This window comes from Hetaerina americana, unplaced genomic scaffold (assembly GCF_022747635.1).
Source record: "Hetaerina americana unplaced genomic scaffold, ioHetAmer1.1.p SCAF_5, whole genome shotgun sequence".
Classification (NCBI taxonomy): Eukaryota; Metazoa; Arthropoda; class Insecta; order Odonata; family Calopterygidae; genus Hetaerina; species Hetaerina americana.
The window spans coordinates 34,156,321-34,165,925 of record NW_027287095.1 but is presented as its reverse complement, the minus strand read 5'-3'; positions in this window follow the sequence as shown (position 1 = coordinate 34,165,925).

Below are 9,605 nucleotides of genomic sequence, written 5' to 3'. Positions count from 1 at the left end.
CGCCACTGGGGGATAATTTTTGTCCACGTGAAGGGTAAGTCTCACTGATCTTATTATAAAGGGTTCATAGTAGCTAGTGTTTGACGGAGCCCTAAATGGAAGGGTTGTAAAAATTTCCGTCATTATTCGTACTAAGGACTGAATTAATGCCCCTCAAAAAGTGAAACCTTCACGCACGCCATAACGAGGACATTGCATCGAGTATAGCTGTCGGAACGAAAGCAATTTTTTTCGAAGGGGGGAGAGTAGGGATGGGTGGGGAGGAAGGTGTTGGAATAGTACGTCCGGTTGCAGGAAAACAAGGCTTTTTTAAAAATTGATGTATATTTCAACAAAATGATGATGTATATGTGCAACGCATTTACTCCCATCTGAGTTTTTTTTTCAAAACATTCGGAAACATTGAAGCAATCACATTTTAGTGATCATGTAACGAACCGATGGAATTACAAATCTTTGATCAGGTGCAGTGAAAACACAATTTGTAGCCTGTTGAATTAACTTCATCCACTCCCGTTAATGTATTGTACTTAGGAAGAGACGTAAGGCCAGAATTCAACATATGGGTGTTACTACCTAAAGTTTTTCATACCAATAAAAGACAAAATTTTGAATGTAAAACTAAAAGGCATCGCAATGAATCGTAATGGGTACGATATTGAATATGATACTGAATTGACATGAAACGGATATTGAGGGATCTGGGTTCGAATCCCAGTCAAGGCGAATGATTTTTACACTCTGAAATCGTTGCATCCCGAAGGGGCTTTGATGCACTCACATGAGCACAACTTTAACGATCATTTTAAGATCTGCAGTGAATTTCCACCGAATGGAAGCAAACGAAAAAGTGTAAATAATTTCCCACGATTTCCGGAGCCAGCAAAAAGAAAATTTGAGGAAGGCGAGAAAAAAACGTTGATGCCACTTCTTCACACACACCCCACCCCCCACCTGGCACTCTCTCAGACAGAGTAACCTCGTCTTTGAGAGCGGGCGACAGCGTGGGGAACTGAGCACACCGCTCTCTTCCCCCCCCCCCCAACCTCCCACTCCCACCCTTCACCCCGGCCGGCGTCCCCTTCTCCAATAAAGCCTCCACCAATTTCACGCTGCCAGCACGCTTTCCAAAACCCAACCCCGCACCATCCGAAACCCCGGCGAAAAAGGGTGGGAAGGGAAGAAAGGGAAAAAAAAGAAAGACAAAAGGGAGCGGAAGATGGTACGTGGGAGCGGACGAAGAGGCCGCTGGTGGCCCGGAGCTCGGGAGGCCAACCCCTCGCATTTGCGAGAGGGAGCAGGGGTGAGATGGCGGGCAGCAAGGTCCCTCTACCTAAGGCGGTAGTGCGCAGTGCCCTGCCTGCTTCGGCCTGCCACTCCACTCCTGCCGGGGAATGAGAGACGTCCGTGAATGAGATGAAGGGGGGATTTTGAGGGGTGCAGGGGCGTGCGGGGCGGCGCCGTCTCCTTCTTCTCCTCGAAGACGGGCGTAGTGAAAAAATAATTCATCTCCGAGGGGAGATTTAAGAGGAGGAGAGAGAAGATCGAGAGAGTCCGTGAGGAGCCGGTGCTGCCTCTTCGTCCCTCCGCTCGCGTTAAAGGGAATGGGGGGGGGGGGGGTAGCGGCAATAATGGCCGCCGGCACACTAGTTTCTTTGGATAAATTGGTCCGAAGTACCTGCGGTGGTGACCAGATTAAAAGTGCCAGAGGTTATTATTGGAGACGACGGAAGGGCTGAGGCAATTTACGCCATTAGGTTTGGAAGAGAAGAGAAAATAATTTATTGATCTTGGAACTCTCGTCCACGACGAACATAAAGTGGATCGGACTTCAGGTCTCAGTAACAAAAAAATTAAAGCAAGGTACATGAAAATGCAAAAATATTACTCATAAAACAACATAATAAATGCAAACATGGAACAATTAACAAAATACGAAAATACTGATGCAATAATATCGATAATACCAAAAGGGCAATTATTAACAAAATACAAAAAATCCAATGCAATAAACAATAATACTTTAAGTGCAAAAATTAATAAAATACAGGAAATGACAATGCAACAATATCAATAATACAAAAATGCAAAACTAAGCAAAATACAAAAAGTTGCCAAGAAAACAAAAAAACGCGAAAAATACAGACAGCAAGGGGAAAAAATTACCAAATATACAAAAGCAATGTGGGCTGCGGTAGTCCATGGGGTAGAGCGTTGGACTGCTGACCAGAGGGGCCCGGATTCGATTCCTGGGCAAGGAACTTTGGGCACTTGCAGCTCCACCCAAGCTATGTGATTTTTCGGGTACCAGGTCTTCCTGGGAAACCATGACCGGCACAATGAAAGGCACTGGCTCCCCTACCCTGATGTGTGAATTTCACCCGCCGTCGGGATTAGTGCTCTACCATCACCTACCAAACCGACCTTCGGGTTGATTACTGTGTTTATGGTTGAAAAAAAAACAATAATTCATAATCAGTGCCTTAGGACACCTTCCAGACAACATCTCAGGTATTCGGAAATCATTTGCACCACTAGCGATGGCAACTCCTTCAGGTCTCCAGGGATGCTACTCCGAGAAGCAGGGAGTGTTCTACTTGTATGATAGGTACTGGGTTGATGATGTGGGGCAGTCAGGTAGACGGTAGCAATTCTGGTTATTATTCTGGATATCTATGTCCTGGTGGGGAACATATTTTTAGATGGGTACTAATAATTAGGGAGAAGTAGGATTTTCAGGGAATGGCGGAGGGGTCGAGAGAAACCCGGTGTCAGCATAAGCCTGCTCATAACGATAGAAGTCAAGGGGTCATACAATTTAACGTCCCATCCGACGAACTGGCGTGTTCACTTGAAGTTCCCTCCGCAGGGCACCTAAAGCAGTGATTGAAGTCCTCCAGAAAAATCTTTCCACTGCCGCGGAGATGGGAAGCCAGGAGACAGACCATCGCACTAACCCGATCCAAACCAGATCAAAAATTTTGATTTCGTTTTGAGGTATTATTCATTGGGGTTTGGGGTGTAATCAAAATATCAAATATAAAGAACGAGCAACCGTAATAATACAATATTGACTCGTATCCATAACTCCCGAAAACAAGGAGGTAATGCGTATTTTCACTGGCGAGTTTCGAAACTACGACGCTCAGCGTTTCTGAATGCAAATAGATCGATTAGAATTTAGTTCGTGGTCTTGTCATAGTTTACATTTTCTGTTATCACGGCCAACCTATTCGAAGTAAAAAGACAATATTCAGTATTCATTCATTTAGTAAAGGACATAAAAAAAAAGAATTTTTTTGTCCGAAACACTAAAAAGGGGTATTTTTCGTATTCCTTTCAGGTTTTTAAATGTTTTGTTTTTAAATTCAATTCAACATTTGGCGTACGCATCACCACTCTTTCTCAGAGGATCTTAAGCTTCAAGGATTTTGACTGACTTTTTGGGACGTGTGATCTGGAGATAATTGCCAATCTGTTCCTCAAAGTGGAATTTTAACTGGCATTAATGAATTTCCTTTGAGTTCACTCACTCATATAACCTAACATGCAAGAAAATTTTAAATTAACACTAAACCCTCCCGATACTCATGTATAGTCTTATAGTTCTTATGCTTCGAAAAAATAAAAATTCAATCAAAATTCCTCTTAGAGGGATCGATTAAATAATTTTGTCCCAAGTAAGAACTACAAAGATGGTAAAAAATCGTTAAGTCTTATTACTTATGGACTGTACATGTCCGCAGAAAATTGAATTCCAGCTCGTAATGGGACGGAGCGTTCACGAACGGCGATTTCAGGTAGGAGTCGAGTCGTATTCGAGTAGGTTCTCCAGCAAGGCCATCGTCATCACGCGAACCATGCTCATTGCCACACGAGTTCAACGCATGCCACGATCGGGTTATGGGCTCTGTATAGAAAGAGTAGCCACCTTCCATGGCCGCCATCTCAGTGAGTCCGGTCGCTATGACCGAATCTTAAGGACCTACGAGAAAAAACGCCGCAATAACTCTGATATGTATAAAGCAGTGATTCACAACTTTGACCTTAGACGGGTCGCAAAATAAATATTTTCCGAGCTTGAGGCCCGCATTAGGACATTTGTAGATAATATAGAAATTACTTCGTGCACCGTTGTACTATTTGCTGACCAAGTCACGTTGACACACCGATTCTTTCACGGTCACCGAAGTTAAGCAATGCTGGACCCTGGCGGAGGGTGTACGGGTGACCTCCATACTTTTACCTTGGTGCTCTTGCCCCCTTTCTGCAAGTAGCAAGTGGGTTAAACCTAGGTTGGTACAATGGAATAAGAGTTCTAAGTGTCTAGGGGCTTCTATCGAAGGCCCAAACCATCACCCTCCGACACTATTTGGTGCTACTTATCGTTAACTAATAAACTGGTATTTCTGATTAAACTTAACGAAAGATTTAAATTAATTACTGAGCAATGAAGCAGATTTATTATTTTAATTTAAGTTAAACTTGATTTGATTTAATTTCGGAGTCAAAGGACGATTTCATCGAGACACTGTATGCAAGGTGATTCGCCGGAATATCTCGTTCATATCTATTTCTCCGCAAGCCACCGCAAGGGCGTGTGGCGGAGGAATATATAAAATCTCTCAGAAAGTAATAAGAGAAGATGAGACTGCGGTATATTACTAGAACTTTCGGCGGGACATTGAGGTTCGATTTCCTGTTCATTCCAATGATTCTTCCGCTGAAAATGTTCACGTTTGTCAGTTAAATCGCTCAAATTGGACGCCCATCATAGACAGCGTTATAGGTTAAGTTGCATGCTTTTACAAATATAGGAATGATATTTTTAATACATAAAATGAAAACACTGTTCCATTATAATATATCAAATCATGAAAATACCATCACTATGTTGTACTCTATAGCCGATGAGCATATCCGCAAGGAAAATGTTAAGTTGGAACATCGGCCAGCGTAAACAAACACTGAAAATCAGAGTAAATTTGGGATAATTGAATAAACAGGACGATGATTTGTCAAACCAAGGAGCTTTTATTGTTAAGATTTCAAGTCTACAGAAGAAATTTGTCGAAATCGTTGACTATGCTCCAGGAGACGCTAGCTGACGTGATATACGCTAAGCCAATGCATGGTCCACAAAGCTGTAAACGGGACACTTGAGCTTAATTGTCACCCGAAGGGCATGGATACATCCCTCAATCGTACGGACAAACGAGGCTTCACGGGTATATGGTGAGAAATAGGCTCCGGCACGGTCAGATTGAAACACATACTCTTTTCTTCCCACGCAAATATTTGGACCAGAAGCCTGCCTGTTTCTCAAAATTTTAAGTCGATTCACAAGTCATCTCAAAACAGTCTTAAATGTACGAATAACTTCGAGCTTTCAAATTCACATACTGTGCAATGTAGGCAAGTAACAAGTACTGCACCATTTATCACCACCACCTGATGCCGTATGCGCTAATTACGAGGGTAGGCTGAAAACTAATGCGCACATACTTGTAGAATACAAAACAAAATTACCTTCAGAAGCCCTCATGGTGGCATGTGGAAGCAACATTCCCCTCTATATGCATGCGCTGGTTTGAGGTCGTTTCATTCATTCAGTGTATTTCGCGAAGCGGAAGTATGGAGACGTATGTTATCGAATTTTTAACGGCTAAAAAAATTGGCTCCTACTGAGATTCATCGTCGTTTAAAGACTTTATGGAGACGATGCTGTTGATAGGTCTACGACATCCGTATTCTCCTCAGGCGAAAAAGTTCAAAAGGCAACCATCCGCAAAAACAACTTCTTTGGACTGCGTTTTGGGATGCTCACCGAGTTTATGTGACCGATTTTCTCGAACGAGGGGCAACGGTAAATTCTTCTCAGTATAAACCGACTCTAAAACACCTCCGACGTCGAGTTTGTCGTGTTGAAGGCAGCCTGGCGTCAATAATCTTGCAACATGACAACGCTCGTCCATACAACTCGGGCGCTACTGGAGAGGCTCTGCGAAATCTGAAATTTGAACCGATTCCACATCCTCCTTATTCTCCCGATCTTGCACCTTGCGGTTTTTCATTTTTTCCTCAACTCGAGAGACATCTCAAGGGTAATCATTACACCTCGAACGATGAGGTGAAGGCAGCTGTCAAGTCCTGGATTCGAGAAAAGTCGGAAGAGTTTTTCAGGGACGGAATGAAAAAAACTTGTCACACGTTGAGAGAAATGTGCCAGCCTTAATGATGACTACGTTAAAAGATATGATTTTGAAACATAAAAATTTTACTTTAATGTACTCTTAGCCCGATTTTGCCATTTGTTTTTGTTCGCGCTCTACAAGCATATGAACAGTACTTTTCAGCCTACAATACGAGTCCATGTAAAGTATATGGACTTGTAGATCTAAGACAGGGGACCCAGAACAAAACAAGAGTAAATAATTACGATCGAAGAACCTTAATGCAATTAGACATTCCTAGGTTTAAAAGAGTTCTAGTTTCGCCAGGATTTGCCCGCTTGCGTCTATGTATGACATTTTGTGCATAGGCACACGTACTCACAAGTAACTTCTTCTTCGATTGGAACAAATTTTCCTATTGTCCTACATTTCCATAGCCTTTGCCCTCCCTGTCTTTGCCTAAAATAATCTACGAGGGTCATCCGGAAAGTAGTACCCGTTCGTGAAATAAAGACACAAAAGTAAATATTAACAAACATAAAAAATTTTATTTGAAAGAGGATACTTTAAACTACTTCTCAACATAATCTCCAAGCAAATTAAGGCATTTGTCATAACGTGTGACAAGTTTCTGTATTCCTGCTGCATAGTCCTTCGCCGCCAGCTCATTGAGATACGCGAGGGACCCATCTTGCACAAATTTTTGCATAATGCAGATGGTGTTTAACAATTTCATGAACAATTGTTCGAGAAACATTGGGAAAATGCTCACAGATGTCATCAATTGTGACGCGCCGATCGTTCCTCACGAATTCGTCAACTGAGCTCACCAGTTGGTCTGTAATGACAGACGGTCTACCCGAACGCTCATCGTCGTGTGTGTTCCCCCTCCCCATGTTGAAGTTGCGACACCACCGCCGAACAGACGACTCGTCCATTACATTGTCTCCATACACCTCCTTTAATTGGCGATGAATATCACATGGGCGAACGTTTCTTGCATTGAGGAATTTAATCACTGCCCTCACTTCACAACTGGCGGCGTTCTCAATTTTTTTAAACATTGTAAACAATCACAGAAACAACACAGGCAATGCTAGCGTCACGCAACTTGGCTCAGAGAAGGCAGACAAGCCACTGAAGCTATCTGACCTCGTCCAGCGGCTACTCGCGTCGTCAGCACTTCATGCGGCACGAACGGGTACTACTTTCCGGATGACCCTCGTATAATACTATAGATTTCTATCACAAACGCATCAAATTGATTTAGAATCCATCAAACGTTAATGGCTAGTGTCTTAACACCTCACGAAGCACTCCACCTTGTCAACAAAATAGAACGTAACGCAAGAGATATGGATTAACATGAAATACCGAAGCCTGCTTCACCGATTGCACGGGGTGCAGAGAGTTCCTAGGGGCACGTTCTGTGATCCGTGTGTGTTTTGCATGCTCGAGTACTATTATTAGAGGATACAAAATATCTACCGAAAAACAATAAATAATTAAGGCCATTAAATTTATTTGGCATATCGAGCACCTACCCATTATCTACGGTGGGTTAAAAATGGCTCGCCAAAGGCCTACGTAAACAGCCGAGGGAGAAGATTGCCCACGCCTGGATTAAGAGGTGATATATTGAGTGATTGCGGGGCCGTCACACAGAGGAAATACAATTTAAAATTAATCCATTCCTTTTTCATTTACCAGTGCAAAAATCAACAGAAGGCAAATGTGATTATTTGGCGTTCGACAAGAGAAATCAATGAAAAGGCTTCCAAAAGGTTAATTACAATTTAGATATTGTTGTGGGCCAAAACTGATCATTGTTTAATTTTCAACTTGCTCAATGGGAAAGATTTTTCGTTCAATTAAATTACAAATAAGCGCCCTATCACACTGCATGGATTTCAATGTCTGTTAATCCCATAATTTACTCTAAAATCTGCTAAATTGAGGATTCAAGATTGTGTGCTCCGTGTTTTTAAGAATATTTCACACAATACTGAATTTGAGACAAATCGATATTAAGTTATATTAACTTGTCAGCAACGGTTGTGATTAGGGATAAATGCGTGCTGGCATTGAGCCAGTACGGCAAAACTTTTGTTGAATAAGATCGCAGGCTAACTTGAATGTAACAATTTTGGTCATGGGGCTCGTGTATTCAAATAGCGAAAGCACTGCTTTACTACACTAAACCAATTTTTTGTAAATTCAGGCGTATGAGTGCCCTTATCAAAACTTTTTGGTTAAACATGGGTGGGATATGGCCCCCCTACCCTGATGGGCTTAATATTGGGTGATATCTATCTTAATCCATCAACCCGACCTTCAGGTTGATAACTGTGCTTACGGTTATATATATATATATATATATATATATATATATATATATATATACACATATGTACATATATACATATATATCAAAACATACAAAAAAGAAAAGAAACTCGTGTGAGTTTCTTTTCTTTTTCGTGTTTTGGTTTTTGTCCGAAAATGCTAACTTCAAATACATTATTATTCACATAGAGAGAATTCCTTCAAGATTATATATATATATATATATATATATATATATATATATACATATATATATTCATTGATATAGGTATAGATATAAGGGAAAGGAGTGGGCACTCACATAAAAGAAAAACACAAGGGCATCGGTCCAAGATCCGTGGTTCAAGTCCTGGTCAAGGAAACTTTTTTACGATTGTGATCTGCTCAATTCCACCTTCCCCACCATTTCTGTGTTTGTCTTTTATACGTGTTGCTATCCCTTTTCCTTATATACATATATATAAATAAATAAATATATATATATATATATATATATATATATATATATATATATATATATATATATATATATATATATATATTATTAGGTAATCTAACGGTTAAGGTAGGTTTTTGGATGGACACAGCTACTAATTAAATATTTTTTGACTCCTAGCAAAACACAACCTCCTACTCTACATCAGGTCCCTCTTCACCTCTGAGTACATTCTTCCTACCTTCATTCCTTCCAACATTCCTATCCTGTTCCTTCCCTTTCCTCGTATCCCAACATTCTCCCCTCTATTACATTCTTCAACATCCCACTGCCGGTCAATACCCCCTTCATCCACTTTTCCTGCCTCCATAGGATTTCTCCCAACAAACCCCTATCCTCGCCCACCATATCAAGACCATCACCACCATACTTCCTCATTTGTTTTCTACTCTGTCCATTTTACCTTCTCTATTCCTCTCCACACCCACATTTCAAAAGCCTCCAGTCTACGTCGATTCCTCCTGCTTCAATGACCACGTTTCCGCGCCGCACATAGCTACGCTCCATATCAAGTTCAGAGATATGACCAATATAATAACCAATAGTCAGTTTAGCGAATATGCATACAATAGTAGAGATTATGAAGTTTT